Source organism: Callorhinus ursinus, unplaced genomic scaffold (assembly GCF_003265705.2).
Source record: "Callorhinus ursinus isolate GAN/ISIS: 27379988/994484 unplaced genomic scaffold, GSC_fseal_2.0 scaffold38, whole genome shotgun sequence".
NCBI lineage: Eukaryota > Metazoa > Chordata > Mammalia > Carnivora > Otariidae > Callorhinus > Callorhinus ursinus.
The window spans coordinates 5,595,591-5,618,053 of NW_027397100.1; the positions used below are offsets into that span (position 1 = coordinate 5,595,591).

The window sequence follows — 22,463 nt, forward strand, 5'->3', positions numbered from 1 at the left end:
TGAGGCAGTGTATTTAACTTCCCCAATTATGAGTAATATGTTTAATTCCTTTTTGGTGGCTTGCATCAAACAATACCACAAATTCTTTAAGATATCCTAATGTTCCCCAAACTTGTAGGCAGGGAGGAGGCAAATTATGTCACTGCTTATCTTTATTACAACTTAGGGAGCATTGTCTAAGGAGTCAGGTTGGGAAGCCTCTAGATGAAAAAAGGGGGAGAGGAGACATAGGAAAGGAGATGGTAATTAATATTTTCTGAGTGCCTATACCCACTTTTCCACATGCTCATTTGGACCTCACAGCTGCCCTGGCAATTTTATGATTGGAGGAGAAACTTGGCTTTGTCAGCATAGCCGGGTGGTTAAGAGCAATACTCTGGGTTGGGGGTGCCTGGGTGGCTCAGTCGGTTAACCATCCGACTGTTGATTTCAGCTCAGGTCATGATCTCAGGGTCGTGGGATGGAGCCCTGTATCTGGTTGTGCACTCAGTGGGGAGTCTGCTTGAGATTCTCTCTCTCCCTTTCCCTCAGCCCCTCCCGCTGTTCACGTGTATGTGCCCACAAGCATGTGTGCGCACTCTCTCTCAAATGAAGAAATAAATCTTAACAACAACAACAACAATAACAATAATACTCTGGGTTGAAACCCCTGCCTTGCCACTGTGTGACCTAAGGCAGGTCCCTTTGCCTCTTTGTGTCTGATTTCTTATCAGTAACATGGAGATAACAAACATCTGTTTCATAGGCTGTGTGTGAGGATTAGCTGAAATAAGCATGTAAGGTGCCAAGCACAGTACCTGGCACATAATCAGCATTCAACAAAGCAAACTGTTTTTATCCTCTATCTCTTTTTAGACTTAACAGTCTTTTTAAAGGAAGGCTTTGGAGTTCTAGTAGCTAAATAACATTCAAAGTTGTGAGTACAGATTTAGCAGATTTTCCAACAACCATAACAGAACTTTGTCAAACATATGAGAACTTTTCTTTCATACGGGTCATCTTGAAACCCTCTTACTTGTTCAAATGTTGCCTTTGCTCAAAATGTGTTTGGAATTTTTATTACTAGTTTTTAGTCTATAGGTGTGTCTTTTTGCTAACATTACAATTAGAGGATAGAGGTGAATATTTACATAATGAAATTTCATTATTTGTTCAACAGACTGTTATTGACCACCTAGCATTTGTCAGACATACTGCTAGGCCCCGAAAAATAGCAGTGAACAAGTAAGACAGGGTCATTTCCCTATGGGATTTGCAATTTAGGGGACAAAAAGCTTTCACCGGTACCCTGGATCATGTCAACAATATGACGACTAAATAACATTTTTAAAACTGCTAAAAGGAAAATGCAAAATTTTGGATGTTTTGTAGGTATATCCAATACTTTTATTGGTACAACAAAATCTCATCCTTGATATGTTACCCAAAGGAAGACAGATGTCTTCTTCATCAATAAAATGATACGTACTGAAAGACACTCTGATCTGTAACAGTGCAATGATGTAAGCAGCCCTTTAAATTCAAATTTGAAATAAAACAAGGAGCTCCTTTATTTCCTGTCTGTTTGACTGTGACTTTGGAGCCACTCACTCATGAACTTGAAATCGGAAGCACAGTTAAATTAAACAACACAATTGAAACTAAGTTATTCACCAGTGGCCTGGTGATGATTGAAAATGGTCATATATTCAGGAATATTTGTTAGGTTCCACTATTTAGCATGTCTAAAAAATGATTTCTTCTTACAACTTTCCAATATTTGTATCTATTCAATTTAACACCTTCATGTTAAATAATTACTAAGTACATATAGTTAAATACAATTATAGAGTCCTGAAATTTAAAGGGGCTTTAAGGATAATTTAGGATAGTCACCCTTATAGTGCAAAAATGCCCTCAGCCTATGCCCAACACCTCTGGTGATGAAGATAGACTAGGGGTCAAAGGCATTTAATATAAAGTAGGAATTTGTCTGTTATAAGATAGGAGTGCTAGTTACCTATGGGAAACTTCTGGGCCCTCTCTGTAAGTACAGGTTGATTGGCCAGTTTTATTTTTTCCAGGTAACATTCTGGCCAGCTGTAACATGTCCAGTTTCTGCCTATGGACCTCCAGTGTATCACCTTTTTGGTAAACTTTGGCATTGGCTAGGGAAACATCCCAAGATCTTTTTAGTTTTCTAAGTTTATGATTAACATTATAGCATACAATTTTAACCATTTATTTGTACAACAAATATTTATCGTCTATTGTGTGTCAGTCACTGTTCTAGGCAAAAGCAATGATAGCACTGAGCAAAAAGTCACTACCATTATGGAGATTTCAGGTTCATGAATGAGTGTCTTTAAAGTTGCAGTCAAACATGAAATAAAGGAAACGGATCAGCTCTGAAGGAGATGATGATTCGGGTTTGGGACGTGTTGAGCTTGGGAGGCAGAGGGCCATCCAAGAGCAGATATCTGGTAGGCAGCCGGCTCTATGCTTGAGAGGAAGCTGGCTGGGACTTTTGGCAGGGTGGGATTGGAAGCAGTTGGAGCAGAGGAGGTGGGCCAGGGAAGTGAGTGGTCTGAGAGCAGGAGATAGTCTAGGATGGCACTGTGCTTGGTGCCTTTTAAGTACCAAATAAATATTTTAGAATTCATTTATTTAATCAACAACTGTAATCCTTTTAAAGTAATTATGTAATAAGCATTACTTATTATTATATATTTATAATTACTCAGTAATTATAACATGAAGCAAGTACAGATTTCTCATTACTTTGGAGAAACTATTTTCTATTACAAAGGTTTGAGAAGTGGAGGTTTTAGGTAATCTTTCTCCTTTTTTCTTTTTAGAATTATGTAAGTAATACACAAGCATGCGCATACACACACACACGTAACAGCCAAAATATATGCAAGTATAGAGGGTAAAGTTTGTCCTTTTACCTCTTTCCTTACCCTTTTCCCACCTAAGACCTTTTTCTATGACTTTCTGTACACTGTTCCTAGAGAAGCTATGTTCTGAACAGAGTTTATCTTGGAGATTGGAGAATGCAATTGCTTATGTTTTTGATTCACTGAGACCATAGATAAGATAGAGTAATATTCCATGATGGCCTCCCCAGGGAATGTACTTGCCTTTGCCCTTAGTGGTGGGCCATCTTTAATAGGAAGTCCTTCAACTGCATAGTTAGTGGATAGCTGAAGCTCTATGTTACGGACTTCGGGAAGCACAGTTGGACAGATGCAAGTTGAGGGGAGATCTCATTTCCAAGATATTAGAAAATCACACACACACAAAGATGGGACATCTAAAGAGTTGTGAAGTATCTTTGGTGAGGCACTGAATTTTGAGTGTTATTACATACCAGTTAAGGGTTGATCAAAATAATTATCTTGTGAAAAGTAGTCAAAAGACACTATACATTTTATTAGGTTTCTTGTTTCCCCAGTTTTACTGAGTATAATGGACCTAGGTTTCTAGAGGTGATGTTCGGCTGTCATGTAGAGGTGGACCTCATTAGAAGCATGGAGAGCCTACTTGTGTCTACTGACCTCTGAGGCATTGATCCTACAGTGTTAAATAAATATGCATAAAAATATGTACTCGAGGAAGATTGCTACTTGGTAGGGAAGATGAGAGCGAAATTATGTGATTGCCCTTGGTGTTTGCAGCTTATCATAGGATTTAGAATTTAAATGAAAAATTACTCCAGAGGAAAAGCACCGAGAGGGCATTTCGTATTTTTTGACAACTTGCTGATCTCTAGTCTTCCTCATCTTGGTAAAATGGTGCCTTCAAGAACTTATTTGTTAAAGTCCTAAATCTGGGAGTCATCCTTACAACTCCGTCCTTCATGCCCACTCTACCCGAAGGCCTGCTGATCCTACCTACAACATAGAAAGCCCGTCTCCAGTACCAGTACCCTAATGCAGGCCAACATCACCCAAGACTTCTGCAGTCACTTTGTGCCTTCTCTTTCAGCTTCTCCCCCATTTCATTTTACACCCACATCACCCATCCTTTACCCCTCCTGCCCCCCACCCCCTGCCTCTGGCAACCACCAGTCTGTTCTCTGTATCTATGAGCTTTTTTTTTTTTTTAAAGATTCCATATATAAATGGGATTCCTGTCACATCTAAGTATCTTTTCCTCTCTCAGTTATTTCACTTAGCAAGGTGCCTTCAAAGTCCATGTATGTTGTTTCAAATGGCAGGATTTCATTCTTTTGTATGGTTGAAATATATTCCATTGTGTATATATACACTAAATTTTCTTTATCCATTCATCCATTGGTGAACACTGAAGTTGTTCCCATATCTTGGCTATTGTGAATAATGCTGCAGTGAACATGGCCGGGCAGGTATCTAGAAAGATACCTGTTAGTTAGTGTTTTCATTTTGTTCAGATAAATACACAGAACTGCAAATGCTGGATTATATGGTAGTTCTATTTTTAATTTTTTGAGGAGCCTCCATACTATTTCCATAGTGGTTACACCAAATTACATTCCTACCTGTAGTACACAGGGTTCCCTTTTCTCCACATCACCAACACTCATTATTTCTTGCCTTTTTGATAATAACCGTTGTAACAGATGTGAGGTGATATCTCATTGTCGTTTTGGTTTGCCTTCCCCAATAATTACTGATAATGAGTATCTTTACACAAACCATTGGCCATGTGCATGTCAATGGCACTTTTTAAAAGATTTATTTGAGAGAGAGAGAGCGAGAGCGTGTGCACAAGCAGAGGGAGGGGCAGAGGAAGAGAGACAAGCAGACTCCCTGCTGACCTGGGAGCCCGATGTGATGCGGGGCTCCATCTCAGGACCCTGAGATCATGACCTGAGCCAAAGTCAGATGCTTAACCGACTGAGCCACCCAGGTGCCCCTCAATTGGTATTTTTTAAAAGCTCCCCAGATGATTCTGTTGTGCAACTTTAGTTGAGAACCCTGGTTGTGTGATCAGAATAGCAACGGTAGCAGGTTCCCTCAGCATAGGTGGGAATTGTTCTTGTGGGATTAAACTCAGAGTCCAGGAACCCTGCTCAGTGGCTGGGATATTGCCCAGCTTCCACTGTCTCTGAATTTGGGTTTGTTTCCCCCCCATGGTTCTCTTGGGTGCACTGACATTTTTGGAAGTCTTTTGTTTGATTCAAGTTTAAGGTTCCTTTAGTGGTTAGCACTTGTCACCATTCAGTTCTGGTGGCTTGGGGTTGGGGAGCAGAATTTCTCACTGTTCTTCTCATGGCATCTTTCCAGTTTATCCTGTGCTGCTGTGGACTTACTCTTCCTCTTATATTTTTATAACATATATTCTTACTGTTATAATAAATAATTATATAGTCTTTTATATTTGTCATTTTAAGGAAGGGGAGAAGTACGTTCTAATGCTCCATTATTTGTCATGAACCAGAAGTCCCCAAACACTTTTTGGTTGCCTCTGAAAAGTGTCACATATACAAATCAGAATAAAGATTACCTCTAGATGGTGAAAACCGACAAGAAGGGAGCATGAGGGAACTCTTCTGTAGTGACAAAAAGGATCTACATATTGATTGGGGTGGTATTTACATGGGTATAAAACATTTGTCAAAATTGTGGACTATACATTTAAAATCTGCACATTTTGCTGTATGTCAATTATATCTCAATTTTTAGAAATAAAAAACTACAAAGTCTTCATAAAAAATGGCAAAAAGACAGTTTTCCAATTCCATATATAACATATAAGAATATATGTTATAAAAATATAAGAGGAAGAGTAAGCAGACTCTTCAGAGATGGAGAGCTATAGTGGTTTAACTAAATGAAAAACGACTTCATTCCATTAGTGAAAAATGCATTTAAAGTCGTAAGATACCATTTTTGCTTATCAAATTAGCAAGGTGTGTTGGGGTGGTAGTTATGGTGGGAGGTGTGGTGGGGAGCTTATGAGGTGTGGGAGTGTATGTGTAAGAGACAGAGAAAGAGAGAATTTAATGCCAGCAAGGGTGTGGGAGTACAAACATTCTTATATACTGTTTGTGGAATGCAAATTGATATAATTCTCAATGCAGTTTGGCAATATGGGCCTTAAAAATGTTCATACTTTTGGGTTAAGCGTCCACTCTCTATCTCAGCTCAGGTCTTGATCTCAGGGTCGTGAGTTCAAGGACAGCGTGGAGCCTACTTAAAAAAAAAAAAAGTTCATACTTTTTGACCCAGGGATTTAAATGCAGTCTAACCCAGGAAAATAATCATGGGTTAAGACACTAATTTATATACAGAGATGTTTATCTCCACATTATAAAGTAAATAAAAACAAAACCACAAAGAACATGTTCAAGTGCCTGACACTGAACAGTTGTTAAATTACGTACATCTATGCAGCTAGTAAAATTCTATGAACAAAATGAAGCTAACAAAAATATTTAGACTTTAATGACATAGGGAAAATTTTTATGTGGTTTTTAAAGATGCTAAATGAAAAAAAGATATACTCTGAAACAGATTTGTCCAGAATATCAATTCTGTAAGAAGAACATACGTGCATGGGCGCCTGGGTGGCTCAGTCGTTAAGCGTCTGCCTTCGGCTCAGGTCATGATCCCAGGGTCCTGGGATCGAGTCCCACATCTGGCTCCCTGCTCAGCGGGAAGCCTGCTTCTCCCTCCCCACTCTCCCTGCTTGTGTTCCCTCTCTCGCTGTCTCTCTCTCTCTCTCTCTCTCTCTCTGTTGAAAAAACAAATAAAATCTTTAAAAAAAAAACATATGTGCAAAGAGAAGTAAATATGAACAGTAATTGTTTTTACAGCTTGGATTATGTGACTTTCCCCCCTATATTCTTATATTCTTTTGTATTTTACAAATTTTTACAATAAGTATATTATAAGAAAAAAATATTTTTAAATTGCCAAGTTGTCTCACAGAGAAATAAGAATGGCCAATGCTCACATGAAAATATTTAACCTTAGTAGTAATAAAAAATGGGAAGAATGCTCAGTGAAAATGCCTGTTCCATATATTTAAGTGGAAAAAAAGTAAGAATATATACACCATGATCCCAATTTGGTTAAAATTGTATGTGTATCAAAATGTTGACAGGGCTTATTTCTGGGTAGTTGATATTTTTCAGATGCCTTTCCTTTTTCTCCTTTATACTTATGATTTGGATTATGTGAGTTTTCTGCCCCTATTCTTCTATATTTTCCAGTTTTCCTATATTGAATGTGTGTTTTTCTTATAATTGGGAAATTTTTTCACACATTAAAAAATATCAAATTAGTCTTTCCATTCTCTACACCATACTTAATGCTCTTAACACATGCTTAAAATATTTAACTTGGATGTTAGAGTAAGGGAAATTTGAGGGAACATTTATATAATTCAGTCTTAAGAACTATATATGATCATATAAATTTCTATACTACTTTTTAAATTTTTAAAAAAGATTTTATTTATTTGTCAGAGAGAGAGAGAGAACGCACAAGCAGGCTCCCTGCAAGGAGCCCGATGTGGGACTCAATCCCAGGGCCCTGGGATTATGGCCTGAGCTGAAGGCAGATGCTTAATCTACTGAGCAACCCAAGCGTCCCTCTATACTATTTTAAAGAGATTTATCTTTGTTTTGTCTAAAGTATATTTGAGTCCTTCAAATATTTTATTATGGTCAGTCACATAAGTGCAGCATAATGGAAAACTGTCTTTTTGCCATTTTTTATGAAGACTTTGTAGTTTTTTATTTCTAAAAATTGAGATATAATTGACATACAGCAAAATGTGCAGATTTTAAATGTATAGTCCACAATTTTGACAAATGTTTTATACCCATGTAAATACCACCCCAATCAATATGTAGATCCTTTTTGTCACTACAGAAGAGTTCCCTCACGCTCCCTTCTTGTCGGTTTTCACCATCTAGAGGTAATCTTTATTCTGATTTTTACCACCATAGATTAATTACACTTTTTCTAGAACTCCATATAAATAGAATCATATAATATATTCTTTTATGTCTAGATTCTTTTGCTTAACATGATTTTGAGATTCATCCATATTGTGCAATGGAGTTTTTCTTTTTAATTGCTAAATAGTATTCTATTGTATGAATCCCACAATTTGTTTATCCATGCTCATGTTGACAGACATATAGGATGTGTCCAGGCTTGGGCTAGTTTAAAATCAGGGATGGTTAGTTTGTAGCTGTCTTATAAATCCCTGTTTCTCTTTTCCTGTCTAGAGGTGCTTGCAGATCAGGCATTTGCCCTGCAGTTAAGGGCTTGTTTCTAGGAGCTTGTAACTAAGACCACCACAAAGAGAGCAGAGAACAAAACTAAAGCGGCCAGACAAGTCCAAGGCAGATGCCTCAGGAGTTCAGGTCCTGGGAACAGAATGGCAGGCCTGCAGATTAACTGAAAGCTCCTTTTACAGAAAGAAAAAAAAAAAAGACAAAAATAAGCAGTGAAAGAGCTCAGGGCACCCAGTCAGGGACAAGAGAGCCACTACCACATTGAGACCAAATCACAGCAGCTGTTTGAGGTTACGCGGAATGCTGAGCATTGAGCACACCGAGAGTGGGGTGGGGTGCGTCCTCACCCCAGCTGGCCCTGCAGCAAGTGTTGCCCAAGTGCCCATCGGGGCTCCGGGGACCTGAAGTGTTAGCTCTGCAGCCTGTGACTGCTCTTCCAATATGAACTATATAAAAAGCCCATGACCTCTTGGGGGCACATGGTCTGATGACTGGAAGAACTCCCCCCGCCCAAGACTCAAGTGGTCATCATACATGCAGGTATTCAGTGTATTACCCAAGAGCAGGAATTGGGAGTTCTAGGTTTGAGAGGTCCAGGATGTGTATCTCTGTGACAGAATAGGGCACAGCACCTCCTCCCCTAATCTCATTCCTTGTAGAGTTCATTTGTCTCTGTGCTGTCACCAGCCAAGGGGAATATGGCCTTTGTCCCATTTCCTTGGGCATTGCCCCTTTATCCCATCTGTCTCCTGAATCTTGACACAGAGTTCAGGTTAACTGAGTGCAAACAGAGCTGAGGAAATGTGGAGGGAGAAGTACAGTTATTCAGTTAGCTTGTTGAAAATACTCTTAGAGGATGGGATGTTGTGGGGGCCCTCATTAGGCAGTGGCAGAACCAAAGGAGAGGGCGCCCTCCACCTGCCATGTTCTAGAAGAATTTATGGCAAAACTCTTGCCATGAAGGGTGAGTTGATCACAGATGTTATGCTGACCAGCTTTTGCTGAAAGGGTCCTCTGACACTTGGCAGCAGGCTCAGCCAGCAAGGAGTCCACTCCCTGTACACCCTAGGCTGGCTTTCTCCCTCCCTGGACTTTGTCTGTCTGCTACCTCACTGTTCTTATCTGATTATCTTCTGTCCCTCATTTCTTGTTCAGGTCTATTTTTTTCCCTTGCCTCCTTTTTCCTTGCCCTCTTCAACTTAAACTTCCTGGTTAAAAAACAAAACAAAACAAATATGAGACTTTCTAACTTTGCATTAGCTAACATTCCCTGCCAAGGCACTGACCCTGAACGCTTGCCAGAAGATATTTTTATTGCCTTTGGTTTCATTATAGATTACAAAATGCATGGAATTGGGTGTCTTTTCCCCAGGATTTGGTTGCTGATTGTTTATTTAACAACTAGATAGAAGGAGCGCCAGGGTGGCTCAGGTGGTTAAGTGTCTGCCTTCAGCCCAGGTCATGATCCCAGGGTCCTGGGATTGAGCCCTGCATTGGGCTTTCTGCTCAGCGGTGAGCCTGCTTCTTCCCTCTGCTGCTTGTGCTATCTTGCTTGCTCACTTGCTTGCTCTCTCAAATGAATAAATAAAATATTAAAAAAAAAACCCGGCATTTTCTGATTGAAGTTATTTATAAGCAGTTTGATTCTTAAAACTCTTTGATATTATTGGGATCACCATGGACCATGAGTCCTAGGTGACCCATAAATTGAGAGGTGTAAATTGAAACTTTGAAAAGTGGACACGAAACATGGGAACTGAAGTGATCACTGCCTGTCAGACTAATAATCTGTTGGTCTTAAGATGACCTTTACTTGTGGGGGATATATAATTTCCTTGAAATTAGTAGTCTTAGAAAAAGCCACAGTAATTTTTCCTGGGTTACTATGTTATCTTCAGTTATAATTTTGAAATAAGAACAAACAACAGGGGCGTCTGGGTGGCTCAGTTGGTTAAGCGTCTGCCTTCAGCTCGGGTCATGATCTTGAGGTCCTGGGATCAAGCCCTGCGTCAGGTTCCCTGCTCAGTGGAGGGTCTGCTTCTCCCTCTCTCTTTGCCCCTCGCCCTGGTTCATGCGCTCTCTCTCAAATAAATAAAATCTTAAAAAAAAAAAAAAAAGAGGAAAGAACAGATTGTGTCCGGCCCAAGTTACATTTATAACTTCAAACAATTGTATTGTCATAGACTTTAGTAAAAAAATTTTAGAGAAAAGACCTTTGGAGTCTTTCTCCTCCCCCTGCCAGTCTTTAAGCTCTAAATAACCAAGTATGTTTGAGCACATTCTTTGGCAAAGTAGTTAATATTTCATAATCAATTTTTTTGGGATTTGAACTATATGGAAGAAAGTTCATGATACCATTCTAATGAAGCCTATTAAACAACTTATTCTTATCAGTGAGCATACAAGTTTCCTGTGTATAAATTCCTCTACTAGGAACTGAAAATGATGAAAATTAATTTTAAATGAGGGAAATGAGATCCTTTTTTTTTTTAAAGATTTTATTTATTTATTTGAGAAAGAGAGAGTGAGAGACAGCACGAGAGAGAAGAGGGTCAGAGGGAGAAGCAGACTCCCCGCTGAGCAGGGAGCCCGATGCGGGACTTGATCCCGGGACTCCAGGATCATGACCTGAGCTGAAGGCAGTCGCTTAACCAACTGAGCCACCCAGGCGCCCTAGAAAATGAGATCCTTGAGTTCTTGCCTTTTCTGTAGGCAAAAGCAAACAATAAGACCCTGAATAACTGACACTCCTTCTCTGGGATATGAATATTGGGGTCTCCAGGGCAAGTGTAAGCTTCATATTTGTGAATTACTCCCAGGTGTTAGTAGATTACCATAGAGATATGGAAGGAAGTTACTACATTACCTTATCAAGGACATTTTAAGATAAGTTAAAATTACATCATAGAACAGAAAGATATTCCATGTTCATGGATTGGAAAACTTGATATTATAAAGATGGCAGTACTATCCAAAGTGATCTACAGATTCAGTGCAATCTCTACCAAAATCCTGGCAGCCTTTTTTGCAGAAATGGAGAAGTTGATCCTAAAATTCAGATGGAATTGCAAGGGATTTTTAAAAATTTATTTATTTATTTATTTGACAGAGATAGAGAGCACAAGCAGGTGGAGTAGCAGGTAGAGAGAGAGGGGGAAGCAGGCTCCCAACTGAGCAAGGAGCCCTATGTGGGGCTCGATCTCAGGACCCTGAGATCATGACCTGTGCCAAAGGCAGTTGCTTAACCAACTGAGCCACCCAGGCGCCCCTGCAAGGGACTCTTAATAGTCAAAACAGTCTTACAAAAGAAAGATAATGGAGGAATCATTCTTTAAAGTTTTTAAATTTTAAAAAAAGCTATAGTAATCAAAACAGGGTGGTATTGGCATAAGGCTAGACCTACAGATCAATGGAATGGAACTGAGAGTCCATAAATAAATCCATATATCTATAGTCAATTGAGGTTTTTTTTTTAAGATTTTATTTATTCATTTGAGACACAGAGATAGAGAGAAAGCATGAGCAGGGAGAGAGGCAGAGGGAGAAGTAGGCTCCCCGCTGAGCCAGGAGCCCAATGTGGGGCTGGATCCCATGACCCCAGGATCATGACCTGAGCCAAAGGCAGACACCCAACCATCTGAGCCACCCAGGCACCCCTGTAGTCAATTGAGATTTGATGAGGGTGCCAAGACCATTCAGTGGGGAAAGGACAGTCTCTTCAACAAATAGTGCTGGGACAACTGGACATTGATATGCTAAATAATGAAGTTGGATCCCAACCTCACACTATATACTACAAGTAACTCAAAATGGATCAAAAACCTAATTGTAACAGCCAAAACTCTTAGAAGAAGACATAAGGGTAAATCTTCATAACCTTGGATTTGGTAATGGATTCTTAGAAAGGACACCCAAAGCACAAGCAGCAAAAAAAAAAAAAAAAAACTAAACTGGACTCCATCAAAATTTAAAACTTTTGTGCATCAAAGGACACTATTAAGAAAGTGGCAAGAAAATCTAGGGAATTGGAGGGGACATTTGCAAATCTGATGAGGGCCCTAGTATTTATAATATATTAAAAACTCTTACAACTCAACAATAAAAAGACAACCCAATTAAAATATGGGCAAAGACTTGATTGGACAGTTCTCCAAAGAAGATATAAAAATGGCCAACATACCTATGAAAAGATGTTCAGCATCATTGGTCATTAGAGAAATGCAAATAAAAAACCACAGTGAGGTACCACTCCATGCCTACAAGGATGGCTATGATAAACAAACAAACAGAAAAGAAGTGTTGGTGAGGATGTGGAAAAATTGGAACCCTCACGCTTTGTTGGTGAGAATGGAAAATGATGTAGCCATTGTGAACAACAGTTTGGCAATTCCTCAAAAAGTTAAATATAGAATTACTATATGATATGACCCAGCAATTCTGCTTCTAGATATATACCCAAGTAATTGAAGATCTATATTCAAACAAATACTTGTACACAAATGTTCATAGTAGCACTATTTACAGTAGGTAAAGGTGAAAACAACCCAAATGTCCGTCAGTGGATGAATGAACAAAATGTGATATATCCATACAATGGGATATTTTTCATTCTTAAAAAAGGAATGAAGTACTGATATATGCTACAATATAGAAGAACCTCAAAACATCATGCTAGAGATGCCTGAGTGGCTCAGTTGGTTAAGCATCTGCCTTCGACTCAGGTCATGATCCCAGGGTCCTGTGATCGAGTCCCGCATCAGGCTACCTGCTCGGTGGGGAGCCTGCTTCTCCCTCTGTCTCTGCTGCTCCCCCTGCTTGTGCTCTCTCTCTCTCTGACAAATAAATAAAATCTTAAAAAAATTAATTTTAAAAATCATGCTAAGTAAAAGGCAGGCATAAAAGGTCACCTTTTGCCTGATTTACATTTGTCTGAAACACCCAGAATAGGTAAATCCATAGGGACATAAAGCATAGTAGTGGTTGCCAGGGGCTGGAGCAGGGGGCTGGCAGTGACTACTTAGTACAAGGTTTCCTTTTGGGGTGACTGAAATGTTTTGGAACTAGGTAGAGGTAATGGTTGCATGATACTGTGAATATACTAAATGCCCCTGAATTGTACACTTTAAAATGGTTGATTTTATGTTATGTGAATTTTTAAAAATGACATCATATCATTTTCATGATCTCATAAATAACTGTGGCTTTGCTGTCATGGTTACCTTGTGACTGTTGGAACCCATGTACTTTATAGCATTTGTCCACTGGGAAAGTTCTTTCCAGCTGTGGGCAGGAAAACTCGAAGACAGATGATCCCAAGTGGGTTTCCTTCTAAAATAACAATTAAGAAATATAGTTTTGCTTTTCCTTTTTTATTTGTAGAAGCTGGTAAAACTCCTAAAATGGGCCCTGGGTTGTTTTAAAATGTGATATGGACTAACGTTGGTTAGTTTCTTCATTTAACTTAAGAAACTATGTTTAAAATAACTTTATGTTATTTGGAGATGAAACAGCTTTTGGTTTTATGAAAATTAAGAGTAATTTTAAAAGAGGAGCATCTGGGTGGCTCAGTCAGTTAAGTGTCTCCCTTCAGCTTGGGTCATGATCCTGGGGTCCTGGGATCGAGCCCTGCTCCGGCTCCCTGCTCAGCGGGGAGTCTGCTTCTCCCTCTCCCTTTGGCCCTCTCCCCTGCTCCTGCTCTCATGCAATCTCTGTCTCTCTCAAATTAATAATAATAATAATAATAAAAAGACTAAGCCATATACATGCAATTGCAATAAGATTTTTCTAGTGGTTTGCTGTGCTGCACTGCTAGAGATTTTTGTAACAATTTCTGAAACCATCAACCGTCACATATGCTTTATTGTCAGTGGAATTGGTGTCAGGTATAAGAAAGTTCAGTTTTCAGATCAATCAAGCAGAGCTTGTACAAAAACTAAAAATCTTAGTTTCTTATTTTATAACTTCTTGAATGAAGGACTTTAGGTTAGATTTTGGCAAAATATCTGGCATTGAGAAGAACTCAAAAATGTAGAAGTGCTTTGCCAATGATCATGAAGTTTTTCTTTATAATGAAATTGGTGCTTCTATCCTATAGTTCTAGTTCTGCCCCTGTGTTATTTGTGGACTTGTTTCTCCGGCAGATGGCTTTATGCTAGTTGTCTTGCACACTCCCACCTGGTTCCTTATAGGATCCAGAATGTGCCATCCAGGCTAAGAGTTTGTAGACATGAAGCAAACAAAGCTAACTGGTTTGTAGTGGATTGAACCCACAGCTTTTGGCATCATTAACATCGTGTCCCACTCAACTGAACTAGAGTGTGGAAGAATAAATGCCTTGCTTGAGCAAGGGCTTCATGATTTCAGTTAGAAGGGATCTGGTAAGCATAGCAAAGTATCTGGAATAAATATAATAAGCTGAAGTTGTGGGTAAATATGAGTATTCAGCTTATGATAATTACTGCTTTTGACTTCCACAAAATTAGGAAGATCTTTTTGTTATGTTCACTGGATAATGTTTTAAAATAAGAAGAGATCAGATCAGTTTTTAAGTTGTGGAGAATTCAAAGTTAAGTTTTTCAATAAATTATTAATTAGGAAAATTTTCCCACAAAAGCAAATTTAACTGGACATGGTGCTATTCTCCCACGACAGCAGTAGAAAAAAGTGAGGTATGCAGAGGACGCTGCTGCTTATTGTGGGTTTCTCTTTGCCCAGGGACCCCACCTTTGACAGCAGCATAATGCATTTCCTTGAACAATTTGCTTAACCTTTCTGTGCCTTAGTTTCCTCACCCAGGCAATTAGTATAATGAAATCTGTTACATATGGGTGTTAAAAGGATTGAATGAGTTAATGTAGTTAAAGCTCTTAGTGCCTGACGCAGAGTAAAAGCTCGAGATGTGAACATTAAAGACGGAATAATAATGGTGAAGGATGAGTAGGAGCTGCTTTGGTGAGGGGCAGACTTGTTTACAATCACAGACGCTTCTAGTTCTGACCCTCTCTTGTGTGCCAATGCACTGTTCTATCCGAAGTTCTGAGAGCCTCTGGTATACTCACTTTAGGGCCACTTTACTGCTAATGAGCATCTCAACCAAAGAGAAGGCTTTGGGAAAGAAAGAAAGAACTCAAAAGCCGTAGTTTTTCAGCTGTTTCCCGAGAAATTTTAAGATTGCATGAAGCTTCTCTAGTGGTTTGTTGAAGACACATAGTTACTGTCTCATGCATTCACTGAGAGTTACTGTGTGCTCATCGTTGGCACTGGGCAGAGTGGGATGACATTGGGGTAAGGGTCAAGACAGAGATGGTGATAACATGGTTCCTTGGCCTGGAACTCACAGTCTAGACCATTTTTTGTACCACTAGAATCCATGCCAGGAAAGCCCCAGGGCTTTGAATGGAAGAGCATCAGAAAACAGCACATTTAAAAAAAATTTTTTATTGTTATGTTAATCACCGTATATTACATCATTAGTTCTTGATGTAGTGTTCCCTGATTCATTGTTTGTGCATAACACCCAGTGCTCCATGCAGAATGTGCCCTCTGTAATACCCATCACCAGGCTAACCCATCCCCCCATCCCCCTCCCCTCTAGAACCCTCAGTTTGTTTTTCAGAGTCCATCGTCTCTCATGGTTCGTCTCCGCCTCTGACTTACTCCCCTTCATTCTTCCTCTCCTGCTATCTTCTTCTTTTTCTTTTTTTCTTAACATATGTTGCATTATTTGTTTCAGAAGTACAGATCTGTGATTCAACAGTCTTGCACAATTCACAGCGCTCACAATAGCACATACCCTCCCCACTGTCTTTCACCCAGCCACCCCATCCCTCCCACCTCCCACCGCTCCAGCAACACTCAAGTTTGTTTCCTGAGATTAAGAATTCCTCATATCAGTGAGGTCATATGATACATGTCTTTCTCTGATTGACTTATTTCACTCAGCATAACACCCTCCAGTTCCAGCCATGTTGTTGCAAATGGCAAGATCTCATTCCTTTTGATGGCTGCGTAATATTCCATTGTGTATATATACCACCTCTTCTTTATCCATTCATCTGTCGATGGACATCTTGGCTCTTTCCACAGTTTGGCTATTGTGGCCATTGCTGCTATAAACATTGGGGTACATGTACCCCTTCGGGTCCCTACATTTGTATCTTTGTGGTAAATACCCAGTAGTGCAATTGCTGGATCGTATGGTAGCTCTATTTTCAACTGTTTAAGGAACCTCCATACTAGAAAACAGCACATTTTTAATGGTGTGCATTCTTGGAGTTATAAGGCCACACGTTGGTTAATTTTCTTATCTCTGTTAAGCCATCTCAAACTTAGCTAGAAGAGGGACAGGGAAACTCACTGGTGGAAAGAGTTAAAATCACTGATTTTATGAATCATATAAAATTACATATTTTATGAATCCTCTTGTTCTGATCTATTATCAGAGAGAATTGAGTTTGCCTTATTTCCATTTATATTTTTTTCAGTTTCTCCTAGCATTTTTATAGTTTCAAATTGCTAGTTTGTATTTGTACAACCCCTTTTACTCTCCTTCCTCTCCGCCCCCAGCCTTGGTTTTTCTGTTTGTGTATAGTTGTGGTGGAAATGAATTAGGAAAGGAGATTGATGAGCTTGGATAACTCCACTTCCTAGAAAGTACTTTATCTCTTCTCATAAAGTAATGGTATGTTCCTTCTTTCTCAGGACTGAACTGCAGCTGCAGAAGCAACACGTGGACCTTTCAAGATGCATACAAGGCTGCAAGAAATGAAGGGAGAAACTGGAGAGACCAATGAAGGGAGGAAGAAGCATGTTTCCTGGGTAAATAGTATGCTTCTGAATTTTAACAAGTTTCTTGCCATATCAGTTACCAGACTTTTTAATACCTAAGTCTTCAGAGCTATATTTAGTCTTTGCATTGTTGTTAAACATTCTTTATTTTCTCCTCCCTCCATTTTTATTTCTGAGCTCTTTGATCAAATGATTCTTCTTTTTGTTAATCTAAAAATCTGCACTGACTATACAACTTAGGTGAGAACTTGTTATTATCTTAGGCTGACTGCTGGGTATTACAAAAGTTGAGTTGTGTATCGTGTCTCTGTAATGTAACGGTTTAGTCTGAGGCCAACTTTTAGTCTGAGTGCGAGACTTAAACTTTCATTTTATTAAATGACTGACTTGAAAAAAAACTAGAATACTAATTTGAATACCAGTTTTCCAAGTCATATGCTCAGGCTGCCCTCTGGAATAGGAAATGTTTTTCAATGCTAAATGTGATACTAAAGACAAAGCAGATTGGCAAATAATCAATGTGAATAGACCTAGCCTTCACTTGCTGAAGTAGATGTGCCCTACTTAAGGTTTTTTTGGGGGTCGTTTATTTATTTATTGAGTTGTGAACTCAATTTATTCTCTTATTAAGCCACTCAGCTTGTGCTTAGACTTTGGGGTTTTGTTGTTGTTGCTGCTGTTGTTAAAACTTTTTAAACAAAGGAAATCTATTGCATTATTTTTCACTATAAAGTTAAGAACTTTTCTTCCATGTGCTGAGTTGAAATTTTTGGAAAGGGAAGAAATGGAGTCAGAGCCATTGATGGTACATAATGCTGGAAGTTCTGTGCACATCATTCTGACTTTGACAACTTCATGGCAACATCACTCCTCCACAAGTCTGGGGCCACACAGTCCATGGATATGTTTCTACTGTTGTCACTTCTGGAACTTCTTGCCTTATGGTGAATTGCCACAGGGCTACTGTTAGATATATGACAACTTCCAGCATGCTCATTCCTTAATTTTGAGTTGTAGACTGAGTAAAAACTGTTTAGTGGCCTTGTATGTGAATCCTCCAAACTAGAAATGGCATAAGACAAGCTTATTCACAAGTGAACTTTATGCCCATTTTCTAGTGCTCACCTTCCCACCAACTGTTCTAGTCACACTGGTCTCCTTGCTCTCCCAGTCGATCCAGAAATGCTCCTGCCTCAGATCTTTTCTTCTCAGGGGGCACCTGGGTGGCTCAGTTGGTTAAGTGTCTATCTCTTGATTTCAGTTCAGGTCATGTTCTCAGGGTTGTGGGATCAGGCCCCGCTTTGGGCTCTGTGTGGAGTCTGTTTGACATTCGCTCTCTCCCTCTCCTTCTGCCCCTCCCCACCGCTGGCACTTGCTCTCTCTCTCTCAAATAAATAAATAAAATTAAAAAAAAAAAATCTTTTCCAGGGCGCCTGGGTGGCTCAGTCAGTTAAGCGTCTGCCTTCGGCTCAGGTCATGCTGCATTGGGCTCTCTGATCAGCGGGGAGTCTGCTTCTCCTTCTCCTGCTCCCTCTGCTCATGCTTGCGCGTTTGCTCGCATGTTCTCTCTCTCTGTCAAATAAATAAATAAAATCTTTAAAAAAAAACCTTTTCCTCTCAGATAGGCACATGGCTCCTGCCCTCTTTTTCCTTTAGGTTTCTGCTGAGGGAACAAAGTTAATAGGAAGGGCAAAGCCAAATTGGAATCACCAGGAATTCTCTGTTATGTTAGTCTCTGCACTTACTACCTGGTAACACTGAGCCATCTTGTCTCGCTCCAGCTGAGCTCATTTGTCCTGATCCACTCCTACCTATCAAGTAAGATGTTTTATTTATTCTACACATCATGCTTTTTCTATTTCACTTTTAAGATCTTTTGAAATTGACCTTTCACTTTTAAAGGCACATACATTTGACTCAGCAATTGCATTTCTAGGAATTTATCTCACATCTAACCTCATACAGGTATGCAGGTAATCCTGTTCCACCTCAGTCTCTGTTGAATCCTCATACATGCTTCCTATCCTCACTAGCACTTGAGCAGAGACTACCTACCTCTTGCTGCCATTATTTCGTTGTGGCTGTGGGTCATGTCCCCCTCCAATAACTTAGGCAACTGCCTGCTTCTTTGCCTGAATTGCAGTGTATTGGAGACATTTGCACAGTAGCTAATTATATCCCCTTTCAGGTTGAACTCCCATTCCCTTACAGCAATGTTTGTCTTTCCATTTGCTAACATCTCAAACGGTTACACTTTTTGCACTGTATTTTTTAGGTATTTAGATAATTAAACATATAAGCATGTGCTGGTGATATCTCTGCTTGGCTGCACACTAGAATCCTCTCAGAAGCTTTATAAAATACTAATGCCTGGTCACACCCCCAGGGATTCTGAGACAATTTGTCTAGGATGAGGCATAGCATCAGAATTTTATTTTTTATTTTTTAATAATTTTTTAAAATTCCAGTATAATTAACATACAGTGTTATATTAGTTTCAGGTGTATGCTACAGTGATTCAACAATTCTATATGTTACTCAGTGATCATCATGATAAGTGTGCTCTTACTCCCCATCACCTATTTTACCCATCCCCCTCACCCACCTCCCCTTTGGTAACCATCTGTTTGTTCTTTATAGTTAAGAGTCTGTTTTTTTGTTTCTCTTTTTCTTAGTCCGTTTGTTTTGTTTCTTAAATTGCATGTATGAGTGAAATCATATGGTATTGGTCTTTCTCTAACTTCTTTCACTTAGCAGCATACCCTTCTAGATCAATCTATGTTGTTGCAAATGGCGCCCCTAGAATTTTACATTTTTAATAGAAAATCCATTTATTTAGTTTTTTTTTTTTTTTTTTTAAGTAGGCACCGTGCCCTGTGTGGAGCCCAACATGGAGCTTGAACCCAAGACCCTGAGATCAAGGGTCAGATGCTTAACTGACTTGAGCCACTCAGGTGCCCCTCCAAATTTAATAAACACAATCCACTCCCCTACAACTTTATTGCCTTTCTTTATGTCTGGTTGTTCCAACTTCCTGCATTTCTTTTTTAAAAAATTAAATTTACCATAGTATCACTTTTAGTCTCTTCACGGAAACTTTTAATAGAAATATAAAACTTTTAAAGTAAGAAAAGAGGCAGTGAAAAAGCAGTTTCCTACTCCTGTTCCACAGGCAGGCAATTCCTTCTCCTAAGCAGCAACTCCCGTCTGTTTCTTAAGGTTCCTTCCAAAGTATTTTGGTTTTTGCTTTCAAAATAACTAACTCCTTTCTTAAAAAAAAAAAAAAAAGTTTCTCTGGGTTTTTTTGGTTGTTTTTCAATGTTATTAGTTGTGTGCTTAGTTTTTATTTTTGTTTCTTGACAATACTCAAAGCAATGTTTGTCCTCTGTTCTTTTCATTGTCCATAGATACCTTGTGTGGTGATTTTGTAACATTTTCTAACTTCATTAATGTCATTTCAGAGCTTATCTTTTTCAAGCAGAATATTGTTGGGTTTTGTCTTCTGTTAAACTAATCCTGAAGATTCTATGACTTATGTCTAAATTTATCCTCTTTAATTCATGGTTGCTGTTGCATTTGTTATATTTTCTATACATAACTTCTTGATTTTTATATTTCTTAGTTGTGTCTTTTCTGTTACACCTTTGTTTTGGGGAAATGTTTTTTCTTTCCTTTTAACTTTTAAACAGATTTTAAAGGTGAACAATCTTTTGAGTTTTCTTAGTGCCAGAAATAACATTTGTTTCTATATTTATTTACTATCATCAAAGCAAAAGCAGGAACTTTCCTTTCCTTCCATATAAGGAAACTCTGTTTCTCCCTGTTTTGGCACCCCCTCTCCCTATTCCTTATCTACCCCCTTATTTTTTCCTTTCACATTTAACATTTGTTCTGTGAGGTGTACTCATTCTTCTGGGGTTCAGCCTGGTACTCATAAGTATTTCGCTATTCCTGAATTCAGTTAATTAACGATCACTGAGGTGTCACTCTGAGCTGGATGGAAGCTGAGGTAGGTGCAGGAGATAACGAAGATAAAGGTGGTTCTGACCCTGCCTTCAAGGTCCCCTTTCTGGTTGAGGAGGTGGCCCCCATGCAAACTAACAATGGCAAAAGATGTGATGTGTCAGGTGTCCTGGAGACATGGAGGGAGGGAAGGGGGGAGGGAGGGAAGGGGGGAGGGAGGGAGGGAGTCGGAGTCAGGTTTGGTGAGTCAGTGAAGGCGTCCTGGGAGCTGCTGCTACTGTACCAGTAGAGCTTTGTGAGATAGAGGATAAAGCAAAAGGGGTAGGGCCTGAAGGTGCCCAAGTTCATTGCCCAAGTTTTTCAAAGCCTGGCTGGAGAGAGGCTGAACAAAGGGATGTTGGGCCACATTGTGAAGCACCTCAAGTGCTTGACCAACAAGTTTCCATTTGGATCCTGTGGGCTGTGTCACAGAGGCTTTAAAGCAGGAGATTACCACGCTCAAGTTTGTCTTTAGGACGATAACTCTGGCTGTGGTGTGAAGCATGGACTGCAGGAAGTCAGTTAAGCAGCTCTGGCAGTCATGCAGGTAAGAGGTGATGAGAACTGAACAAGGTGGTAGCAGTGGTGATGGAGAAGAGAACACGAGGTGTTTTGAAGCAGTGTCTAAAAATGCTAATATCTGACTCAGGTGAGATTGACAATGAGAGGATGACTGGAGAGGTTTGTTGGTCTGTTTTAGGGAAGGTGATAACAGATGGTGGAAATATCGGCCAACTTACGGAGTGGGGTAAAGGGTCCCGAGGGGACTGCAGAGATTCATTTGGAGAGAGACAAAGAAGAGTTTATTGTAGGATTTGTTGAATTTAAGAACTCCTGAAGAGAGCTAGGGAAACATATCTAGGGGCAGTTGGAAACATGGGTCAAAAAGTCAGGGGTAGGATGTGAGGGCTGGAGATAAAGGGGTGGGAAATGCTTGCTCCAAGGATGTCAGAATCATGAGAATAGATGTAAACCCACAGGTAGAACATGTAGACAGAAAATAAAAAGGGCTTAGGATGTCTCTGGGCAAAGACCGGTTCTTTATGTGCAGGAAATTGAGATGTACTAAGCACTGTAGTACATGTCCCACATAGGGCGACAAGAGCTTTTTCAGATGGCTTCCTTTATCTTCTCTGTAGCCTGTGTATGGAAATTATTGCTACTCTACTTTGTGGGCCAGAAAACTAAGACTCCAAGGCATCATTACTAAGCTAGTAAATGGGATTGCAAACTAGACCAAAATGCCAAATTAATGCTAGAGGAAGAGGTGGGGGAGAAGTAGAAAAGAGCCATGTGGAAGAGGTGATTTCCTATGAGGGGCAGTGGCCAGCAATGGCTACCTAGAGGTCCAGTAGGATAAGAAGAAGCCAAGCCACTGGTTTTCTCAATTAGACAACAGGTAGTAATGTGAGCATGCCCAGTTCCCACAGAGTTCCTAAGTCGGCTCACACTGGAGTCA

The 22,463-nt window shown here is 39.6% G+C and overlaps 1 protein-coding gene across 7 annotated transcripts in view; it reads left to right on the forward strand.

The window, feature by feature from the left end:
- Window positions 1-22,463, forward strand: part of ZHX3 (zinc fingers and homeoboxes 3) — a 125,169-nt gene that overhangs the window by 46,441 nt on the left and 56,265 nt on the right. For 6 of the 7 annotated variants that reach the window (XM_073880417.1, XM_073880421.1, XM_025875435.2 and 3 more), the window contains exon 2: window positions 16,916-17,032. The gene's annotated coding sequence lies outside the window, so the exon portion shown is untranslated. Of the gene's footprint in view, window positions 1-13,479; window positions 13,532-16,915; window positions 17,033-22,463 lie in introns of those variants that run through there. The other variant, XM_073880419.1, reaches the window with a different exon arrangement.